A 25290-nucleotide genomic window follows, 5' to 3' on the forward strand; every position below is an offset into this window, starting at 1 on the left:
GGCCTGCAGACCAAAGGATCCCAAGTTAGATTCCAGGCAGGGATACATATCTCAGTTGCAAGTTTCTCCCCAGCCTAGCTCTGGTCAGGGCTCGTGCAGGAAGCAACCCATTGATGTGTTTCTCTTACATCAATGTTTCTGTCTTTCCCTCTCTCTAAAAAAACAATGGAATAAATATCTTCGAGTGAGGATTAAAAAATAAACAAATTCACAAAACTATGGTTTTCGCCCCCTACCATAACATATTATCACTCATTGCTCCAAATAAAAGTCTTAGTTTCTGAAGGTAAAACTATGAACATTTAAGCATGAAACGAATTTCTTTTTCATTCAATTTATTTAAGAAAAAAAATATTTTATTATTTTTTTTGTGTACTTTTAAAAAAAATTTCTTTATTGGTTATGGTATCACATAATTGTTCTCATCCCCCTATTCCCATTCCAAACCTCTCCCCACATATGTCCCCACCCTCCTGTTGTCCATGACCACTGGTTAGGCTTACATGCATGTATACAAGTCCTTTGGTTGATCTCTCCCCCTTTCCTCCACCCTTCACTGCTTTCCCTCTGATGTTTGACAGTCTGATTGATGCTTCCCTGTCACAGGGTCTGTTTTTGTTCTTCAGTTTATGTTGTTCATTATTTCCCTTAGATGTGTGAGATGAGATCATGTGATACCATAAATACACTTATAAGAACCAAAAATGAGACAAGCCATAATGGTTACTTGCTGAGAGGCAAATGAATCCGTCTACAGTAAGCTTCTTTCTAAAAAAGAGAATATTTTAGATAGTCTTTTCATGTCAATAATCACCCTGGAAGAAACTTATAAGGCTCATGTTTAAGATGTAATTTTTAGACATTAACACTTGAGTAGTATATCTTTGCATCATGAAGTTTTCTAAAAATCTTTATTGTTGAAAGTATTACAGAAGTCGTCCCCTTCCCCCATGAGCACCTCCACACACTAAGTCTGTGCCCACGGGTTATTCATGTAAGTTTTTTGGTTAATCTCTTTCCACCCCCACCCCTTCCCTCCGAAATACACCAGTCCCTTGAATTTTTCAATGCTCTGGTTCTGTTTTGTTTTTTTGTTCATTTAGATTACACATGTAAGATCATGTGATACTTGTCTTTCTCTGACTGACTTATTTTGCTTAGTAAAATGCTCTCCAGGTCCCATGCATGCTATCCCAAAGGGTAAGAGATCCTTCTTATTTACAGCTGCATAGTATTCCATGTGTAAATGTACAAGTTTTTATATCCAATCATCTACTAATTTCACTTAAGCTGTTTCCAGATCTTAGCTATTGTAAACCCTGCTGCTATAAATATAGTGATTATATACATTCTTTCTAATTGGTGTTTCAGACTTCTTAGGATATATTCCTAGAAGTGGAAGCACTGGGTCAAATGTTAGTTCCATTTTTAATTTTTTAAGAAAACTCCACATTGTTTTCCATAGTGGTTGCACCAGTCTGCATTCCCACCAGCAGTGTAGTAGGGTTCCTTTTTTCCTACTTCTTTTCCAACATTTGCTGATTGTTGATTTATTGATGGTAGCCATTCTGGCAGGTATGAGGTGATACCTCACTGTTGTTTTAATTTGCATCTCTCAGATAATTAGTGACTTTGAGCATTTTTCATATGTCTCTTGGCGATTTGTATGTCCTTTTTGGAGAAGTGTCCATCAAAATGGTCCTCTGCCCATTTTTTAATTGGGTTGTTTGTCTTCCTTTTGTTGAGTTATATGAGTACTTTATGTATTTTGGAAATTAACCCCTTATCAGATGTATCATTGGCAAATATGTTCTTCCATGCAGTGGGTTCCCTTTTCAACTTGATGTAGTCCCATTTGTTTATTTTTTTCCTTTGATCTCTTGCCCTAAGCAATGTATCTATGAGAATTCTGCTACATTGATATTTTGCAGCCTATAATTTCTTCTAAGATTTTTCTGGTTTTATTACTTATGTTTAAGTATTGTATCCATTTTGAGTTTATTTTTGTATATGTGGTAAGTTGGGGATCTAGTTTCATTTTTTTTTTATTTTTTTTTATTTTTTGCATGTACCTGTCCAATTTTCCCAGCACCATTTATTAAAGAGATGTCTTTACTTCATTGTATTCTCTTCCCTCCATTGTCAAATATTAATTGAACATGATGGCTTGGGTCGATTTCTGAGTTCTCTGTTCTGATCCATTGATCTATATGCCTGTTCTTATGCCAGTACCTCAGTAGGGGGTGTGCAAGAGGAAGCTGATAGATGATTCTCTCTCATTAATGTTTCTAACTCTCTATCCCTCTCTCTTCCTCTATGTAAAAAAAAATCAATAAAATATATTTTATAAAAAAGAGCTTTAAATACATTTATAAAGTTCATCTTCATAACAAACCCTTGAGAAAGGCCATCATCTCAGAGTTGAGGAAACTGAGGTATGGAGAAGCTAAACAACTTCCCAAGGTCAGATAGTTAATAAGTGGTTGATTTAGTATAGAGTGCTTTTTCAGTATAGAGAGGAAGAAAGGAATTTGACTGGAAAAGTTTTTTTGTTTTTGTTTTTTTGTTAATCCTCACCACTTTTCCCTTAAATTGTCAGAAATATAACAACAACCAACAAACACAACAATAGCCATCTATGTGAATGAATCAAATTATACCTATTTTTTTGTCACATCGGCAAAAATTTATTATTTTGTTGTGTGCTGAAAAACTTTAATAATTTGTTTGTGTGTGCCATGAGATGAAAAAGCTTGGAAATCACTGGTCTAAAAACATATCTAATAACACCTGCCTGCCTTCCAGATTGCTCTTTACCACTTCTGCCTGCCAGCTTGATCAACCCCTAACCACTCCCCTGCCATCCTGATTGATGCCTTCACTGCTCCCTTGCCAGCCTGATTGCCCCTAATTGCCCTCCCCTTCAGGCCTGGTCACCCCTAACTGCCGTCCCCTGCAGGCTTGATCAACCCCAACTGCCCTCCCTTGCAGGCCTGGTTCCTCCCAACTGCTCTCCCCTGTTGGCCTGATCACTCACAACCGCCCTCCCTTGCATGACTGGTCCCTCCCAACTGCACTCCCCTGCTGGCCCTCTTATGGAGGCCATCTTGTGTCCACATAGGGGCAGCTATCTTTGACCACATGGGGGCAGCCATCTTGTGTGTTGGAGTGATGGTCAATCTGCATATTACTCTTTTATTAGATAGAATAAGTACTATATTGGCTTTAGATAAAATCTAGCTAAAAGAAGAATAACTTTCACTGTGATATATCTACTACACATAGTAGGTTTTCACAAAATCATTTTGGTTTCATATAGAATTATCATACAGAATTAGGAGATCTTAAAAGCTTAAAATAATATTTTCCAAGTTGAAGAAATGTTAAGCTCTGACTGTGTAACAGACTAATAGGAAAATCTAATGTTTTATAAAACTAATGTTCATGTTATTGACAATTAGCTTTATCACTAAATATTAACTATGTTGTTTTAGTTTATTTCCTGTTATACATTATTTAGATAAAATGCATTTTGTAAAAAGGATACCTTACTAAAAGAAGTTATAATGCTCTATCAATATTATTTAATAAATACTGAAAACCTATCACAAATTCTGAGAAGAGACCTATGGGATCATCTGATAAAAACAACTACTCAATGCAATGGTTTCCATAACAAAAATCTATGACAAGTAATCAGAATTTTGAGAAACTCTTTATCCCTCTCTCTGATACTCGGATCAATTTAAAGTAATTATAATTTTCCCGTTCTTCTAGTTAGAACACTTAAGCATAGAATTTAAGTGAACAACTTATATGTGGAGTCCACAGAAAACCATTATGTAATGGTAACCTGAACAACTGCTTCTACAGGTACAAACTGACCATGTATTATAGATCACAAACACTATATTCAAAATTCTAATTATTTTTATTTTTTTAAATATACTTTTGATTTCAGATAGGAAGGGAGAGAGAGAAAGAAACATCTTTTGTGACGAGAGGGAATCACTGATCAGCTGCCTCCTGCATGCCACCCACTGGGGATTGAGCCCGCAACCCGAGCACATATTCCTGACCAAAACTGAACCAGGACCCTACAGTCTGCAGACTGACGCTCTATCCACTGAGCCCAACCAGCTAGGACCTAATTATTTTTAATAAAATGCCTTAAAAAGGAAAACTTCTAATTGTATGCTTCTCTTCTACCAAAATTTGTGATGACTTTGACTTTGCCAGAAAAACAAAAAGTAGTCCATTTTTTATTTTGATTTTTTGTAAAGTTCAAATGATTAATAGTATTCCTATGTGCACACACTTGCAAACAAATACTAGCAAACCATAAATTATTAACCCAAACAAGAATCTCCCATTTTTCTGAATAACTTCTCTCTCTTAAATTCTCTATATAATAGGCAAGGTTTTATTAAAATGCTACTACTCGCCCTGGTTGGTATGACTAAGTTGGCTGGGTGTTGTCCCATGCACCGAAGGGTTGCCAGCTCAATTCCCAGTCAGGAATTCCTGGTCAGGGCACCTGCCATGGTTGTGGGGGCTCAATCCACAGTGAGGGGCTTGCAGGAGGCAGCCAATTGATGTATAGGTTTTTCTTTCTCTCTTTCTCTCACTTTTTCTATCTTTCTTCCCTCTCTCCCCCTTTTCCTCTCTCTAAAAATATATATTTTTAAAATGCCCCCACTCTTGCTATCATTATACTTGAGTCAACCATCTTCAGTATCTGTGGTATATTAATTGCATAAAGTACAGAATTTCAATGTGCAATTATGTAGCTGACACTGAAAGATGTACCTCTAGAGATCGAGAATGCTTATACCTAATTAGAACTATTTGAAATTTTCACACTTTAAATAAAACCAACAAACATGCATGTTGTCTAATGTCATTTTCTGTCTCAATTTTACCAACAAAATATTTAATCTGTTGTGTAAAGTGAGAGAACTTAAAAAAAATGTTATATTAGCAAGAGATCTGCCTATTTATCTCCTTGGTTACAAGAGTAAATCTGCTACGTATTTAATACATACCAGTACATGTCCTAATTTTTAATAAAATGTATGTTATTGATTTTTTTACAGAGAGGAAAGGAGGTGGATAAAGAGTTAGAAACATCAACGAGAGAAACATCGATCAGCTGACTCCTACATACTCCCTACTGGGTATATGCCCCCAACCAAGGTACATGTCCTTGATTAGAATCGAACCTGGAACCCTTGAGTCCGCAGGCCGATGCTCTATCCACTGAGCCAAACCGGTTAGAGCACATCTCCTCATTTTTAAAAGAAATTTAAGGAATTATACATCATGCAGATAATGGTATATAGAACTTAGCACTTCTGAAAGTTGCTTTTTCCAATCTTTTAACAGTGTTGAGATTGAAACATAATATTTATCTTCTTCAAAATTAAAAAGGTTTTGTGTTTAGATCACAATAGATGGCATATGGACTGGTTAGAAAACAAAGTATTATTGTTTTTTAAGCTTATATGCATCATAATTATAGAGGACTTTTTTAAGTTAAAAATCCAAATTTAACATATTTAAATTTCATTTTATATAGCTGTTACTTATGATAAAATTGACAGGGGCACTAATAGAAAAAACAGTACAAGTTGTTTTAATATAGTAGTTTTTAAACTAATATTTTAAGAACCTAAGACATTATATTTTCATTTGCTGGAAATTATATCATCTATGAATAGGGAGATTTAATCAGTCGTTACCTCTTATAATGTGAAAGGAAATCTTTCCGCTAATTTGAGATGGTTCACACTATTGGCTTCCAACTTGGAAACTGAAAGGTGAGTCAGGCAGTTAAGAATGGATGCCAAAAACTTAGTAGGCAGCAAAGTCATTGCAGGAGTAGCATAACAAGGTGATAATAGATAGAAATGCCATCCTTACTGTGCTATTGAAACATGTGTGTTTAATAGCCTTGATATCCAATAGACACTTTTTTTGGTTCAAACTCTGAAGGAGAAAGAAAACTGCAGTCTATGACAATGGGCCATTTCTAAACTTGTTCTAAAAAAAGACATTAGATTCTGAAATTCACTCTGCCAGCAAGAATCAGTCAGTAGAATAACAAGGCACCTGATATTTTCTATCACTTATTTATTCATTAACTCAGTAAAGAATCACAGCCCAGGTATTGAGGCAGAAATGAATCTAAAGGAGCTCACAATCTACTAGGGATTAGACACACACAACCAGTGATAAAAGATAAATTGGCTCTCCCAAAACAAAAAGTTATGATTTGAAGAGTTTGCCAATTTTACACTACCAACATAGCAGGGAGAGTGACCATCAAGTCCTACATTTACATGCTCATTAAGACCATTCTGTTGCACAGCTTCAAGAGGTGCCATTTTCAACCTGCACAACCATATGCAACAGGCCTAATACTAGGAGATGCTATGAAAAGCAACAGAAAGGAAGTTGAAAAATATAAAACACTAAGCCAATGTGAAACTTCCTCCTCCTTCCCCTCAACAACTTATGGTCAACAGTCAGAATATCATTGACTAGAAGAGCCACCACAAACATTCATTCAAATCACTATAAAATAAAACCCATGCTGATAATATCCCCACAGAAAACGTTTCTCTTAGCAGACTAATTCATATTTTATACAAAATAGTCATCCCATGCTTAAATATATGTCTGCCATTTCATATCCACTATGAAGGCTATCATTTAAAAGACAGAAAGTAGTAAGTGTTGATAAGAATGTGAAGAAATTGGAACCTTTCCACATTGCTGGTAAAAATGTAATATGGTGCAGCCACTATGGGAAAACTGTGTGATAATTCCTGAAAAAGTTAAACATAGAATTACCATATGACCCAGCACTTTACTTGTAGGTATATACCCAAAAGAATTGAAAGCTCATGTTTATAGTAGCACTATTCATAATAGCCAAAAGATGAAAGTCACACAAATGTCTTATCAACAAATGAATAGACAAATTGTGGTATATACATAAAATGGACTACTACTCAGCCATAAAAAGGAAATTCTGACATTTGCTATGATATAAATAAACCTTAATTAAAGACATTGTGCTAAGCAAAATAAGCCAGTTTCAAAAGACAAACATGAATTCATTGACATGAGGTACCTAGTCAAAATCATATAGACAAAGTAAAATGGTGGTTGCCAAGGGCTGGGAAGGGGAGAGAAATGAGGAGTCACTGTTTAATGGGTAGATGGATAGTAGTGACAGTTGACAACAAAGTGAATGTACTTCATTCTACTGAAATATATACTAAAAAATGGTTAAAACAGAAAACTTCATGTTACCCAAATTTAACTACAATAAAAAACATGAAAAAATCACATATATGGCAAATTCATATTTTTTTAAAAGTAAAGTATGCTGTTTATTTTGTTGTATTTCTTTACAACTCTCAAAAATTACTAAAGTCAGGAGAGAGAGGTATACAAAAACAAATTTATATACATATAAATATGATTTAAACTGATTTTCTTTCTTTATTAATAAACATTCTATGGGTACACATATGAAGACCACTGCACTGTATTTAAATTAATTGTATTTCTAATTATGTAAAACTTTTGCATGTAAATATTATTTAAATATATTGTGTTATATAACTGGTGGTTTATTATAACAAAAAGAAAAAAAAAAAAAAAGAAAAACAACAAAAATGCTGTACGAAATAGCATCCACAACCCAATCCCCTTTCCCCATCTGCCAGATACTGCTGGCATACACTAGTCTACCTAAACACTTTTAAAAGAGACTTTTTTTTTCTTTAAAATATATTTTTATTGAAGGGAAAGGGCGAGATAAAAACATCAATGATGAGAGAGAATTACTGATTGGCTGCCTCCTGCACACCCCCTACTAAGGATTGAGCCTGCAAAATGAGCATATGCTCTGACCAGAATTGAACCTGGGACCCTTCAGTCCGCAGGTGGGCACTCTATACTCTGCCGTTAGGAGTACACTTTTCTTTTTTTTTTTTTTGTAAGAGAAGTTTTAGGTTCACTGCAATATTAAACAATAGGTATGGAGATTTTTCATATACCCCCTGCCCCAAATATGCATAGCCTTCCTCATTATCAACAAGCAAAATAAGAGGGGGGGGGGGGGGAAGAACTCATGGACACAGACAACAGTGTGGTGACTGAGGAGTGAAGGAGGGTGCATAGAGGTGGAAGAGGTTATCCTATATAATAAAAGCCTAATATACAATCAATGAACAGAACCGGCAGGATGACTGGTCACTATGACACGCACTGAACACCAGGGGGCAGACGCTCAATGCAGAAGCTGCCTCCAGCCAGCAGGCCCCAGGCCATCCAAGGCAGGTGCCAGCAGGGGGCCCCACTAATCACCCAGCGGATCACCCCGCAGAGGAAGGCAACTGGTGATGGTGACAAGGGTGGGTGAGTGGGCAGCGCCAGACAGCAGACCAAGGCGGGTGCCAGTGGGGGCCCCCAGATTGTCCCACCAGTCACCCCACAGATTGGCCCCGATTGCCAGTCAGGCCTATGAATCCTACCTGTGCACCAGGCCTCTAGTGTGTGTGTGTGTGTGTGTGTGTGTGTGTGTGTGTACAGAATGAATACACACACATACACACACACACACACACATATTTCATGAACCGGGTTTCTAGTGAAATTCTTGCACTGGGGGCGGGGGGGGGGGGGGGGGGGGGGGGAAGGGCAGTGTCCCTCAGCCCAGCCTGCACTCTTTCCAATCTGGGATCTCTTGAGGGAGGTCCAACCACTTGTTTAAGTCCGATCCCAGTGGGTCAGACATCCCTCTCACAATCCAGGACTGCTGGCTCCCAACTGCCCTCCCCTGTAGGCCTGGTCCCACCCAAATGCCCTCCAATCCACGAACATCCGTTTATGATTTCCTATATCTCTTTTTTCAGTGTCCTATATTTTCCCGTGTATAGGTCTTTTACCCCCTTAGTTAAGTTTATTCCTAGGTATCTTAATTTTTTTGTGCGATGGTAAATGGGATTGCTTTTTTAGTCTCTCTGTTGGTGGATAGAAATGCCATAGATTTCTTGGCATTAATTTTGTATCCTGTGACATTGCCAAATTCATTTATGAAGTACAATAGTTTTTTGATGGAGTCTTTTGATTATTTTATATATAGTATCATGTCAACTGGAAGTAAGGACAGCTTTACTTCTTTTCCAATTTGGATGCCTTTTATTTCTTCTTGTCTGATAGCAATGGATAATACTTCCAGTACTATGTCGAAAAGGAGTGCTGAGAGTGGGTATCACTGTCTTGTTCCTGTTCTTAGGGGAAATGGTTTTAGTTTTTGCCCATTGAGTATGATGTTAGTTGTTTATCATTATGGCTTTTATTATATTGAGGTATGATCCTTCTATTCCCACTTTGTTGAGAGTTCTTATCAAGAAAGGGTGTTGGATTTTGTCAAATGCTTTTTCTGCATCAACTGATATGACTATGTGATTTTTACCTCTTAATTTGTTTATGTAATGTATCACCTTTATTGATTTGCGGATATTGTACCATCCTTGCATTCCTGGGATAAAGCCTACTTGGTCCTGGTGTATGATCTTTCTGATGTACTGCTGGATCCAATTTGCTAGAATTTTGTTGAGGATTTTGGCATCTGTGTTCATGAGGGATATTAGCCTGTAATTCTCTTTCGTTGTGTTGGTATTAGGGTGATGCAGGCTTCATAGAATGAGCTTGGAAGTTGTTCCTTCCTCTTGAGTTTTTTGAAATAGTCTCAGGAGGATAGGTTTTAGTTCTTCTTTCAATGTTTTGTAAAATTCCCTGTGAAGCCGTCTGGCCCCAAGTTTTTTGTTTGCTGCAAGCTTTTTGTTGACTGCTTCAATTTCTTCCATAGTTATTGGACTATTGAGGTGCTTAGATTCTTCCTGATTAAGTTTTGGAAGGTTATATTTTTTCTAGGAATATGTCAATTTCCTCCAGGTTGTCCAGTTTATTGGAATAGTTGTTCATAGTATTTTTTTTTAACAATCCTTAGTATTTCTGTGGAGTCTGTTGTTATTTCTAAATTTTTTTTTAATTTGGGACCTATCTCTTTGCTTTTTGTTAAGCCTCGCTAGAGGTTCATCAATCTTGTTTAGTCTTTCAAAGAACCAGCTCTTGGTTTTGTTGTTTTTTTTTTTGTTTTTTTTTTGTCCTCTATGTTGTTTTATCTCTGCTCTGATCTTTATTATTTCCTTCCTTCTGCTAACACTGGCCTTTTCTTGTTGATTTCTTTCTAACTTTCAGTTGTAGGGTTAGGTAACTTACTATCATTGTTTCTTGTTTTCTGCAGTAGGCTTGTAGAGCTATAAACTTCCCTCTCAAGATTGTTTTCGTTGTGTCCCATAGATTTTGGGTTGTTGTGTTTTCATTGTTGTTTGTTACCATGATGTTATTTCTTCTTTGATCTCTCTGGTAACCCAGTCATTGTTTAATAGCATGCTATTTAGTCTCCATATGTTTGATTTTTTTTTTGGATTGTTTTTATTGTAGTTGATTTCCAGTTTTATGCTGTTGTGATTTGAGAAGATGCTTGATATGATTTCTATCTTCTTGAATTTGAAGAGACTTTGCCTGTGACCCAATATAGTCTTTCTTTGAAAATGACCCATGTGTACTTGAAAAGAATGTATATTCTGTGGCTTTGGGTGAAATTATCTGAAGATGTCAATTAATTCCATCTAGTCTAATGAGTTATTTAGGATTGCTGTTTGTTTGTTGATTTTTTATTTAGATTTGTCCAATAGGGACAGTGGGGTATTAAAGTCTACTAAGATTGTATTGCTGTCAATCTATTCCTGATATCCTGCTGTCAATCACTCCCTGATATCCTCCAGATTTTTCTTATGTATTTGGGTCCTCCTGTATTGGGTGTGTATATATTTACCAGAGTTATTTCTACTTGTTGGGTAGCTCCCATTAGTATTATGAAGTGGCCTTCCTTATCTCTTTTTATGTCCTTCACTTTGAGTTCTAATTTGTCAGATATAAGTATTGCTACCCCAGATTTTTTTTTTGTTTTTTTTCATTTCCATTCACCTGAAAAAACTTTTTCCATCCCTTCACCCTCAGTCTGTGTGCATCTTTTTTTCTGAGGTGGGTTTCTTGTAGACAGCAGAAATATGAGTCATGTTTTCTTATCCAATCCATTACCCTATGTCTTTTGATTGGGGCATTTAATCCATTTACATTTAAAGTTAATATTAATAGGTTCTTATTTGTCACCATTTTTATTATTTATCCCTGTTACTTCTTTTGCTTCCTATTTCTTTTTTTTTTTTTTACAGCAGACCCTTTAGCATTTCTTGCATTACAGGTTTGATGATAATAAATTCCCTTAATCCTTTTTTTGTCTTTGAAGCTCCTTATTTCACCTTCAATTTTTATTGATAGCCTTGCTGGGAACAGTATTCTTGGATTCAGACCCTTCCCTTGCATGACTTTGTATATTTCATTTCATTTCCTTCTGACCTGATGAGATTCTGATGAGAAATCAGTCGCTAGTCTGATGGGGGTTCCTTTGTAGGTAACTTTCTGTCTCTCTCTGGCTGTTTTTTTTTTTTTTTTTTTTTTAATATATTTTATTGATTTTGTACAGAGAAGAAGGGAGAGAGATAGAGAGTTAGAAACATCGATGAGAGAGAGTCATCGATCAGCTGCCTCCTGCACACCCCCGACTGGGGATATGCTCGCAACCAAGGTACATGCCCTTGACCGGAATCGAACCCGGGACCCTTCAGTCCCCAAGCCGATGCTCTATCCATTGAGCCAAACCGGTCTCGGTTCTCTGGCTGCTTTTAAGATCCTTACTTTGTCATTGGTGTTTGCCAACGTAATTATAATGTGCCTTGGCATCGGTCTTTTGGGGTTCATTTTACTTGGGACGCTGTGAGCTTCCTGGATTTGTGTGGGATTTTTCTTCCTTATATCAGAGAAGTTTTCTGTCATTATTTCTTCAAACAGGTTTTCTATTCCTTGCTCAGTTTCCTCTTCTTCTGGCACCCCTATTATGAGGATGTTGTTTTGTTTTGTGTTGTCCCAAAGTTCCCTTAGGCTCTCCTGCTTTTTAATTTTTTTTCCCTAGAAGCTGCTTTACTTGGGTACTTTTTCCTACCTTGTTTTCTAGCTCACTGATGCGGTGCTCTGCTTCTTCTAGTCTAATCTTGATGCTTTCTATTGAGTTCTTTACAACAGCGATGTCATTTTTCATTTCTTCTTGGTTCTTACACATATTGTCGAATTTGTCTTCCATCCTTTTCAGCCACCTTATGACCATTTCTCTGAATCCTTTCTCTGACAAGTTGCTTGCCTCCATTTTTTTACTTCCTTTTCTGGTGATGCCTGCTTTTCTTTCGTATGCTGGCTCTTTGTCTCCCCATGGTGTCTCTTCTCCGGGTGTCTGGTTATGTAGTTCTCTCTCTCCTATGTTGATTTAAAGGCTCAAAATACAACACAACCAGGTACAATGCACAAGGTACTGAACAGAAATGTGTTCACAATATTAATAACCTCAAATAAATGTGACCTCCAGAGAAAGGCAAATTATTGGATAAGAGATAAAGAAGAAGAGGGGGAGAAAAGAAGTGTAAAAATAAAATTGGGAAAAGGAAAAAAAATAAGAGGGAAAAGAAAGAGAATAAGAAAGAAGAGGGGAATAAACTATATATGTATGGGAAGAAAAGTCCAATAGAACAGTCACTAATCTCAACAAATGCAAGCACCAAGTACCTGGAGATGAATGTAAACTATAAACAACAAATAATATCAAGCAAAGCGAGTGAAAACAGAAGCAAAAAACAAATAAAAACAAAACAAACGAAGAAAAAAGAATAAGCAAAACAATTTCACATACAAGCATAAAAAATTGATAGAAACAACAATCAATCAAACATCAACAAAAGGACAAAAAGAAAAAAAAATTGGATAGTGAAGAGAAGAGAAAGGTGTGTATGGACTTGGAGCAGGGGATTGGAAATTAGATATATAAATATGGTGAAATTTTAAGAGGGTAGAAAGAAGAAATAGGGAAAATCTAAAGCATGAATAGGTTAAGAGAAACAGGACAACAGAAGGGGAAAAGTTAGGAAGAGGGTGATGGCATAAAGGTAAAGTTGAGATAGAGTGAAATGATGCTAAAGGAAAGATGAAAATAGAGTGTAGAACAATAATCCCAAAGTAAAATAAAGAGAAAATAAAATGACACTTAAAAAAAAAAAAAGGTGAAATAGTAGCAGTGATAATACTGATTGAAAATAAAAATATAATAATTAAAAAGGTAGCCAAAGCCGGTTTGGCTCAGTGGTAGAGCACTGGTCTGCGGACTGAAGGGTCCCAGGTTCAATTCCAGGCAAGGGCATGTACTTTGGTTTCGGGCACATCCCCAGTAGGGGGTGTGCAAGAGGCAGCTGGTCGATGTTTCTCTCTCATCGATGTTTCTAGCTCTCTATCCCTCTCCCTTCCTCTCTGTAAAAAATCAATCAAATACATTTTTTTTTTTAAAAAAAAAAAGGTAAAATTAGGTGAGGAAAAATTTTTTTAAAATAGTTTCTTAAGTAAAAGATGAAAAATATAAAAAAATAAAAATAAAAATGTGCAGTAGTGAAGATCATTCACTTCCTCTACTGTTTGTCACACCTCTTTCTTAGAACAGTATTGAAGTTCCCTGAGTTCCACTGCTCCTCGGTATTGTAAGCAGTGCGTCTTAATTTCTTGTATTCCTTTATTTGTTTTCACAAGAGTCAATTTGTGATTCAACCCCTGGGTGGCAGTGTTTCTGGACTGACTCTGGGTGAATAGGTCCTCTCTAGCCAGTGCTTAGATCCTGCTTTCCCTGTGGTGCTCAATACTGGTTTGTGGGAGTGGGTTGCCCCAGAGCTGGTTCTCTGATGGTTATTCCCTGCTCTGATCCCCAGGTTCCAGAAAAACAACTTTCCCCTGCAGTCTCTTAGGGTGTCTCCAATTGGTTGATCCTATATATTGGGCTTAGTAATCAGAAGCAAGGATTTAAAGATGGAAAAGAAAAAAAGAGAGAGAAAGAACCAGCATAATTGTGCGAATCCTCGAGCTATGCGCAAGTCTGTGCAGTCTTTTTTCCCCCCTTGGGTCTAAGCATTCGGCACACTTTTAAAATTTTTAGTTTGTCCTTTTGTGTCAGATCAAAATGGGTTGCTTTTTAGTGTTCCTTTCTGTTAGCAGCTCTGTGGACCCCCTTCCACATTCATGGATAGCGCCAGCCCCAACTCCACAGATTGTTTTAGGGGCAGACTCCCCAGCTTCTTCAGCTCCCGTGTGCACGTGTCTCTCTCCTACCGGAACCAGAGACCTCACCTTATCCCAGGCAAAATCTGACCTTTCCGTGGTAGAGTGTAGAGCTCTGAATCTGCGTGCTTGTGCCAATTTGGGATCGGTGTTCTCTGGTTCGCAGCTGCTGAGTGGGTGCCATATTTGTAGATTCCCCAGGCTTTTCAGATGTCTGATAACATCCACTTTCCCCTTCAAGATGTCATGGTCCCCGTGTCCAAGAAGGTCGCTTCAGGAGGGAACCAGCAGCAGTGGGGGCTGCCCAGTCAGGGGAGCCCCGTCCAGCAGTCCCCCACATTCTCCTGGAGAATAGCTGTCCCTCAACTCATCAACAAACACTCCCCATGGGACCGCACTCTCTTTCCCTTTGTTTTCCAACTCACACACTATCTTGCAATCTGCCTTCCCGTTGGCAGCCATCTTCTGTTTCAGTTATAAGTTCTTTTCAGAGGAAACCACCAAGTAAATTACCTGGCAGACATTACAAATTAAGGATGGCCTCAATCTATTTTAAAGTAAGAACTTTATTTTGTATATTTTGTGCAAACTATTCTCAGCCTCACTTTTAACAAATAAATGAGAATTTAAATAGCCACATCAGAGAGATCCTCTCATAATAACACCCCTGAGGAAAAGGACTTCTATGCATGCATATAATAAGTCTAACCAATGAGCACAGATACCAGAGAGGTGAGGGCATGAATGTGTGTGTGTGTGTGTGGGGGGGGGGGGGGGGGGGGGGAGTTGAGAGGGTAATAGGGGAATAAAGACACATATATAATACCTTAATCAATAAAGAAAATAATAAAAATAAATTTAAAAAGTGAAAATACATATTTATGTCAACATTAATTCTTGCAGTGCTTGAAATTCTCAGATATTCTTGGAAAACCTCACTTTTAAAAATGCCTTCAGTTACAAAATATCTTACTGATTTATAGATTCTTCCAAAATTTAGTCATCCTTTAAGCACACCTATTCTGTGACAAATTCAGCAGTCAACTCAAAAGTAAAAAGATGAATCTGATACTTCTCCTTGTCTTAATGTGATCTTAGTCTGACAGGGGTGCGGTTAAGGTGGTGGTAAGTAAACAGATAATTGCAAATGAGTGTGGTAAATGCTTTGAGAGATGTGTGTTCACAGAGAGAGGAGAGCTCTAGAAAGAGACACCTAACCTGAATAACCACAAATTTAACTATCCAGATTGAATACCTAGCTCACAACATTTGGATTCAAATTACTTTTGCTAGTTTCAAAAACTCAATTTTCCTTCACAGAATAAAGTTTGGTCATAAGTGAGGTCATTCAAAACAAAACAGAAATGCATATAGTCTCCAGGGAGCCAATTCCTGGAATCTAGAATACCTTCTAAGCAATAGAGGACATGTGTATCAACAACAAAAATGACTAATTTGAAGGTGTCAACATTCATTTAAATTTATGACATGTATGCATGTTAATATGTCAATCATATTTACTTTGGAGCCATGCTTCACATTTGGCTCCATCATCATATACAAAAGTCTATTACAATATTTGAAACAATAATTACTAATAGGAATCAGGATTCATAAGACATTTTACTATATATCTGAAACTCCAAATCCTAAATAAAGTGATCCACTTAAAGTGATATCTGTTATCATCAACAAAAATTTTCACCTGCAAGAGAATAGCAGCCTTTAAAAATACCCTTATTGAGGTGAAAGCTTGGGGCAGACTAGAACGGGTCAGTGGGGGTGAGGAGTGTGGCGGAGGGAAAGGGAACATATGTAACACTTTCAATAATAAAAATAAAATAAAAAAATCTGCCTTGTGTGCAATGTGAAAGATAAGGGGAACATCTCCCAATTCAACAGAAATGAACAGATGTTTAACTAATATTTTATTATTATGTTATTAGACATTATAAACATAGTTCTTAGGAAATATTTCACATTTTAATCAGGCAAAGGCAGGCATGTAAATGTAAAACGCTTTGATAACGGAACACCAAAGGAATTAGAAATTAATGGCAACAGCATATTTTAAATTTAACATACATAATCTATAATTCTAAAATTAGAATTCTGAAATGAAACTTTTATATAAATGCTAGCAAGAGAATTAGGAATGTCACTAATTATCTCAAAATTGATTTCACTTAAATATAATTTTGGTGATTTTTCCTTCATAATGATTATAGGACCTTTTTTAAATTTACTGCAGTTACTATCACAATGTCATAACTATAAAACTACAAAGAAATTATGTTAAAAAATGTAGTAAAATATAAAAGATTGAGAAAGTCAATGTGTAAAACAAGACTTAAATGCATCTGAGATAGAACTATTGTTTAACATATAGATCTTTTACTTCCCTAAATACTTTTAGATAGTTCACTGTACTAGCATTTACAACAGACTTAGCTCTATCAGAGAACAAAAAGAAAATTATATACATGGACACATATTAATGATCTGGAAATGTGGCATATTTAAGAGGTTCAATAATATATAAAAATCCTAGAGCTGCTTATAATTAAAATTTATGAGATGGTAGGTTCAGTCTAAAAAAGACTGGACTTCCTCTACAACATACGTTATGCTGCTCTCCAAATACATAAATAAGGTTTGCACTTTCCCAAACAGAGGTTATTTAATCCCAAATTCCCTCCCCCCAATATAACACCTTGTTTCCCTTTGTACAGTCAGTACTTAGGGAGAGAAAATATTCTTTTGGATGTTTACAGTTATTTCAAAAGCTTAACTAGAAGATTCCTTTCTCACCTTCTTGGGAATTGGTCAAATCATACTTATTCTTTCACTGCTTTTCCCCGTCTCTAAATCAATCCTAACAAACATCTGGCTTTTATTCTTATTCCTTCAATTATTTCCAATTTGTGGGCATTTGACTTTTCTAGCATAAAGTTTCTAAAATATTATTCCATAATCAATGTGTAATAGCTGTAGCCAAAAAAGAAAGATTCCTTCCTTGCCTTTATCTACTTGGATACCATACCTTTGGGTGCCACAGACTTAAAACTCTGCCAGGATTTTTAAAAATTCTATTTTGCATTCTAAGTGCAAATATTATTTGTTTTCCACTACTACTCATAGGACTTTCCCAGCATTACTCTTTTACCTTCTCCCCTCTTGGTTCCTTCAACCCCTTCCATCCAGTTTCCATGTTCAGTATTATTTCTCCCCCTGCTCTCCCTCCATCCCCATGTATTAGCTGTAAAATAGATGTAAAGCTTGGTGCATGTCCAAAAATTTTATGATCAAAATACATACTTAGCAAATTGTTTGGCTAAATCTTTCATGTATGATGAAAGATTATTACCACAATTCATTAGCAAATTATAGACTTTGAAATGTAGGCAGACAAATATTTGGCCCTGTATCAATCAATTTGGACCAGCTGGGTAGAAATTCACACAATCCCAGGAAACCCAGGAAGTGAGGTGCTCTTTCATTTTTCATTCACTTGAAACATTAAAGAAAAATTATCATTCTATAAAAATGTTCACTTTTCAAGATTTTAGTAGAGCATTAAGATTTAGTTTTATTTTGTCTACTTTAGTGACCCATAAGCTAATCATTTTTCTTGCAATTGATTGCAAAGCAATAGTGCCTAGTACACACACCTTAATATGTGACCATTATATTCCAGTTTAAAAGTTAAATATTTAATAATGGTTCTACTGCCCTGAAAAAGGTATGTGGGCAGGTGTACTTCTACATACACTAAATCAGCCTAGAAACTAATTTTGCAGTTATTCACAATAAATAATACCATTAACATTCTTCCTCTGAGTCTCCCTAGTCCAGTGTGATGACCCTGTACAAAGATTCTGATTGATCCTATGTCTGTCTGCTTTGGTTAAGCTACAAGGCCATATATAGGGACAGCTGCACTTTGGGAGCAACTTAAAACAAATTTCATCTTAGTGGCATCTAATCCAGTGCTCGGTACAAGCCGCATGGAAAAGTCAGTGTCAAAATTAAACAATGCCGGCTTTGCAATGAGCAGATGCTTTTGCCTTGCAGCTGTAAAAACCTTAAAACAATCCAGTACTCTACTGTCTGGTCACGCAATGACCACAAAGCAAGGAATACATTTTGTCATTTATAGAAAATGTTTGCTATAAGCTTTTAAAGTATTTCTTCCTTAAAAAAAAAAAAAAAAAGTTTAGAAAATAATAGGAATGTATTGAGGGAAATAATATGGTAATAAAGCCCTAAATTATACAATAGAATTTTTTTTTAATTATATTATTTGTCACACTAACTATATTTGGAAAAGAATAACTCCTTGACAACACAGTGTTAAGTTATTCACAGAATGCATCATACAAAAGAAAAACTAGCATAAATAGATATTTAAAAGAGGTTATGGTAAAAAAAAAAAATGGTATATAAGGACAAGCATGTAAATAATTTCCTACATGCAGGCCTTATCTTAATATACCTAGCATTTCCCCTTCCTTTCTCATCCTTGATTTACTCGATCCTTTAGTTTTTGTGGGGGTTTCTTTCTTTTCATTTTTTTCTGTTTTTGCTGGGGTGGGGAGGAAATTATGGAGGTTATTACTTTCACTTTATGGCTAGAGAATAGTTAAATGTTAAAATATTTCTCGGCTTAAATAACATGGTATCTCAGCTTAAGTAAGAAGGTCTATAAAGAAATCGCAGCCTTTTCCAACCTTCAGCCTACAAGAAAGACTCTTGTCTCTGGCATTCAGGAATGTAGGAGTTAATATTTTAACACTGAAATAAACTCTTCTTCATGAGGAGAAAGACTCCAACTACTGTGTCTGTGAAACCAGAGAACCAGCCATACCTAAATAAGTGGCTGCCTGGTCATGATCAATCAGCCTCTGCTAACTGAGGTTCTGGCTTTAAAGATAGATTTTTATAATACCCACAAGGAAGAGTATATTATCTTTATTTTAAATAGCCTGCTGCAGAAGGAAATTTCAGGAAGTTGTTTTTTTCATCATTCAAAATTTTTTCTTGAAATCCTTTTCTCCCCAATGATATCAATTTATTAACAACTCATGGCTTATAAATTTCATTGAATGTTTTGTTGGTTGAAGGTTATATTCCTCTTATATTCCTCTCCACCCCACAATTTATATTTCAGTGAATAAGTCCCAAAATAATACTCACACGAATAGGAAATTAATATAATTTCATTTTAAATATCAAACAAGGCATGGTACTTTCTTCACTAAAAGTATGAGAAATAAAATCTAAAATAATCTTGTGGTTACTTTTGCATTTCTATATATTATTTCCTAAGAATGTAAATAAAACATATTGACATATAAAACATTTTAAGCTATAAATTGTAGGCATTCATTTAAAAAGATGAGCCAAACCTAGAAATAACCTTTTTTATGAAATATTTATAATTATCATTAAGTTATATACAATTGGTATGATTTTTTGTATTCTTTGATAATAGCTATAATTAAAATGAACCTGAATTATAATGTCAATAGTATATACCATCAAACAAAAGTAAACTATGCAACAAATATATATAAGAGAATTAAATTTAAAGTATAAAAACATAAAATAACTGACATGTATTCCTAGATGTGATTTCTTATATCTTAAACCACATATATAGAATAAAAATTAATTATTTCACAATGTCAGTATTCCAAACTACTATGTTGTACATAAAGAGCTTTAAGGATAAGAAATAACTATAAATTTGCACAAAAATTGGGTCTAGTTATATTGCTATTTCATAACTTTAATTAATAATCAGAATTATACTAACAAGAAATGTAAAAATATTGCTTAAAAGTGTGTTCCAACTTAAGGCTATTAATTACATAATTCTAATTCACATTTAATGGAATTTAATATTTTTATGGAATCACCTACAGATTTGCAAAAATGGTTAGCTCAAATAAATGGTTCTCTTTTTAAGTTCATTTTTATCCCTTTGGATTCACTCAATAACATCAATATATTTTAAAAGTATATATTTTACTAAAAAAATATATAAGTAAGTCACAAACCAAAAGCTAACAGATGTGACTTCTAATTAGTTATAATAATCTCTGCTTCAATGCCATTAGAATGAGTCTTTCTTTTCTTCTGAAAACTAAAAAAGCTTTCCTTTGAATTTTAAACTGTCAGGGTGCTTCAAAGTCAATGTACAAAATCTGCTTTGATTAAAATTTTAGACATCTACAGTGATAACTTTATGAAAGGAAAATATTAAATTATAATTATCCTAAACAGACACAGTCTTGTGAAACTAACCCTACATTCATGTGAAAACACAAAGAGTTGAATATAATGAATTTGATTCATCCTCGGACACAAAGCTTCACCACAGTAAACTCAGTCAACTGTTGCTCTTGTGCCTATATTCATGGTGCTTAAATAGCGCACTTTAAAACAAAAAAAACTCCAATTGGCTTTTCATATATCCACCCTCCCCAAAAATAACGCACTTGAAAAACTCAAATGATATGAAAGGCTTCAAGGCCTCTTTTCTCCCTTTCATACCCCTTTTTTTTTTTATTTCTGTTTGCAGTAATCTGCCTTTCTCTTTCTCTTTCTCATTGCTACAGAGCAAGCGAGGAGGCTCAGAGCTTTGAAAAGGGAGCTCAGTGTGTAATGGGTCCACTAGAATTAATTTACTTGCACCAAATCCATTGAGCACAGAAGGTTTTTCCCCCTCCTTCTCTCTCTCTCTCTTCTCAAATCATTTGGAGTCGAACGCAGCCCCCAGCCTTTGTAATTCTAGTAAAGCACTTAAAGTGCACAGTAGGTGTTCATGAGGACCATCTGGTCAAAAGCAAAACAAGCTGCTGATTTTGCCTTTGAATAGAATGAAGCAAGTGTGAATTAGTCTCTTCAATTAGCACTATTACAACCTGTCAAGTGCATATTGTAAAACAGGATTATTACAGTATTGGTCACCAGTGCAATTATTTACTCTCTGCCTTTTCTTGCATATAAAAATGTCTTATGTTTATTAGTTTTTGATAACTGAACATAATTTCTCCTAACCCAGGCATTTCAAAACTACCAACCCACAAATCACAGATTATGAAATGTGATCAGCCAAGTAGATGGCAGAATACACATATCTTAAGTAACAAAGGACTAAACATTGTCCTTAATTCCTAATAAAAATTCATTGTTTCTATCTTCTTGAAATGAAGGTGAAGAAACACTTACAGGAGCTAAAAATAATTTCCAATAGAGATTATTCTAAAATACTTTCAGAGGCAGAAAAAGACTTGTCAGTTCCAAATGGCTGCATTGAAAATATTACTTAAAGTTATTTCCCAAGAGAATAATTTATTAAAACCTCAACATTTATAAAATGGTCATTACTGATTTGTTCAATTGAAATGGAACAATGTCAACAGATCTCCGTTATAAAATGTAACCTGAAACTAATAATATACATGCATATTTGAAAGAAACTCATAATCTCCTTTTCTGAAAGCTGAATAAAGGCTTAGTAATTCATTGCTCAGTTGCTTAAGAAATTACATTTCTTTCATTCTTGCTAAAATGTCATTTGTGATTTCAAGTTTTAAAAAACCAAACTATGATATATAGTAATTAAAATGGGCTCACTCTAATTGAGCTTATTTATGCAATTTGTCTTGCAATAAAATTAAACTACTTAAACTTTTAATTAAATAAGCACACAATTTAATTTAGCCTCTTGAATATGCACATTCTAAGCTACCCTGGTCTTGAGTTCTGTGCCAGCATCCCCTACCCTATCCCCAAACTGGAAAACAAACAAAAACCACAAAACCTAAAACATTTACAGAAAGGGCATGCTACTTAAGAAGTTATAGTCAACTCACAACTAGAAAATTGCCCATTAGTACAATTTGTTAAAAAACAACAACTACATATTTAATTACTGTTAATAACCTCCAACAATAAAGAATAGTTATAAATATGTTAGCCAAGCAAGTTGAGAAAGTAGCAAGCAGAAAAAAAGACACAAAACTGAATACAAGTTTTGAATTCGCAAAATCAGAATTAGCTTCATGATTTCACAATTAGGTAGCCAAAATTATTTTTAAGAACTGGTATGATTTATGTACTTAGTTATCTTCTTATTGCTAATTCAAATTGTTGGCTAGTAATAGTAGTGAAATGTTTTACTATTCCATGCAAGATATATCTTTATAGTTTGTCAATTTTTCCTTTATTACCATTAAGAGCTAAATCAACATTAATAAAACAGAGAGGAATTCTAGGGTAAAGTGAAACTTGGAAGATATAAATAATTCTAATAACTATTCATCGTGCTTCTTGCTGTAACAGACAGGAAATACTTAATGATTCCACACACAAAATACTTATCACTGTTATTCTGGGTCATGTTTGTATTTCTTAAATTTGTATGACATCTACAAAAAAAAGTGGATATTCTGCCCACTAAAAGCTTTGCAGTAGTAAGATGGACAACAAAGAATTCTTTTCCAAGAAAAGTTGGCCTGATTTCAGAGACTTTATATCCTTTTCCACACCTGGGTTTAGGATTTGCAGTAGGCAAATCAATCTACTCCCCTCCCCTTCTTCAATTTAACCAATCCCAAGTGCATTTGTAATCACAGATCTTTAATAGTATTATACAGAATTACTAGAGTCTGTACAATTAACTGTTTAAAAAGCTGAATTCTCTGTGTAGAATATCCATTAAGATAAAGTAAGCATGTTTAAATTTTCAAGGAAATTCACTATTTTAAAGTGTGGCAAATAAGCAATGTAGAAACCAAAAATGTAAGAAGACATTATCACAAAGTTATTATTCTATTATTAGATATTTTCAAACTATTTCACAATAATGGAAAAGAGAAAGGATATTTTTATAACTACTTGTAACTCTCCATTCTGACCTTTTTATATTATCTCTGCCTTTTCTTCAAGTAGGAGGATATTGTAAGTGGAAGAATTTGTAAAGAGTTTTAAAAACAACAACCAGCCGGGACCGGTTTGGCTCAATGGATAGAGCGTCGGCTTGGGGACTGAAGGATCCCGGGTTCGATTCCGGTCAAGGGCATGTACCTTGGTTGCGGGCACATCCCAGTAGGGGGTGTGCAAGAGGCAGCTGATCGATGACGCTTTCTCATCGATGTTTCTAACTCTCTATCTCTCTCCCTTCCTCTCTGTACAAAATCAATAAAATATATTTTAAAAAAATAATAATAAAAAAATAAAAACAACAACCAAAAAACCCCAACACACATTGATATCTAACTAGCTTAAATTAAAATCTAGAACACCCAAAGGACATAAGATATGCAAGAGTCCACAGACTAGAATGAACACTGTACAACTCAGTTTATCACTATTAACTTGCATGATCATATGGTCGGTCACTGAAGAGTTTATTTGAAATTCTAACTGCTTTAAAGATCTATTTTCTAAGTTCAATATTTTTAAAAATGTATTTTGTTTCACTAAAAGTTGAAATCATAGTGCCTTTTCTACTCTATTTCATTTCATAGAAATTTCCCTTTGAGAGAAAAATATTACAAACGCGTTCTTTTAAAAATGCAAGGTTTTCAAAAATTAAAATAACCAAAAAATGATATATTATTTTCTCCTTTAACAAGGATATACTATACTACAACACTAGAAAATAAATGTGTCATTTTTTAAATTTCTTACTTTTCTTCATATATTGATCAGAATTCACTCTTGGATCTATTTTAAAACACTGAAAAGAGATCTCTGAAACTGGCGACAGAAATTAATTTACAATTTAGGATGTATGACATCCTTAAGCTTCCACATTAACAGCAAAAAATTCTAGCATTTATAAAATAACACTGCAAAAGCTTTTTAAGATTATAGCAAACTGACTTCCAATTATACACAAAAACAAAAACTTAGGTGTTACTGTAGGTTGCATGGCTGTATCATAATAGCATCTTGTCCTTCTGAAACTCCACCTCACCAGGTATTCCGAAGTTAAAGGAGGAGGTTTTAGGATTAGACCTAAAGAGTGTGATCCTAGGCCTAAAATGAATAATCCATGTCTTTTTTCTAAATTGTACAGAATAAAGAGCCTATGTGTACCTGGTTTACACACAGAAAAGCAACTGATATTAGAAACAACTGGATTTATTTTTTCTTGGCAAGAAGCATTCCAAAGTATTATTTTAAATTTTTAAAAAAGAAAAAGAAAATTGAAATAGACAAAACCAAATTCTTGCCAAGAAATACATAAGAATACCGGTCTTTGCAAAAATATTTCTGGGACATTTTTCATTTAGAAAATGGTATGAAAAAAGATTTACGATTTTCAAGTCCTTGAAGCTTAATATGTATTTGGTAACATAACTAGGAGGCCATGAAGAACAGTTTCAGCCAACTGTGGCGCATAACAGTACATTTACAGAATTTTAAATATTTCTTTTAATAATTGATGTAGTCATTTTGAATCATTCTGCATAGGATATCAGGTGTGAGCGGATTGCATTAATGCTGCTTAAACATTTCAACTTGTCAGTATGGCCAACTCGATTTCGGAAATATTTGCAGTATTTTCCCATCGAAACAGTAATAAAGGCAAAATAAATATATGCCACTACTTTATAATCACCGAACATTAATGAATATTTTATGTCTTTTTAAATCTCCCTGTTTAATTTAAAAGGGTGAAATTAAGTCTCCTCCCTGCAATATGCCAATTATCTATAAATCAAACAATAATTTGGCCATTATGCTCCTTTTTGTTAATATAAGAAAAGCTAATTTGAAAACACTAAATGGCATTTTTAGATTATCAGTTTAATAGTCCTTTCTGCCCTCTTGTGGGAAAAAGCAGAAATACACTCAAACTACAGAAACGGGAAATGGAAAAAAAAGGTAACATTTTAGCAATAAAAGTTTCATTCTGAAAAACAAATAAAGCAGTTTATATTTATCCATAATGCATTATATTAGTCTTCAATTTAAAAA

The 25290-nt window shown here is 34.9% G+C and overlaps 1 protein-coding gene across 1 annotated transcript in view; it reads right to left on the reverse strand.

Annotated features, from left to right (window-relative positions):
* FAF1 (Fas associated factor 1) overlaps positions 1-25290 on the reverse strand; it is a 292045-nt gene that overhangs the window by 162138 nt on the left and 104617 nt on the right. The gene's annotated exons all lie outside the window — the stretch shown is intronic.

Source organism: Pipistrellus hanaki (genome assembly GCF_964339955.1).
Source record: "Pipistrellus hanaki genome assembly, chromosome: 2".
In the NCBI taxonomy this organism is placed as follows: domain Eukaryota; kingdom Metazoa; phylum Chordata; class Mammalia; order Chiroptera; family Vespertilionidae; genus Pipistrellus; species Pipistrellus hanaki.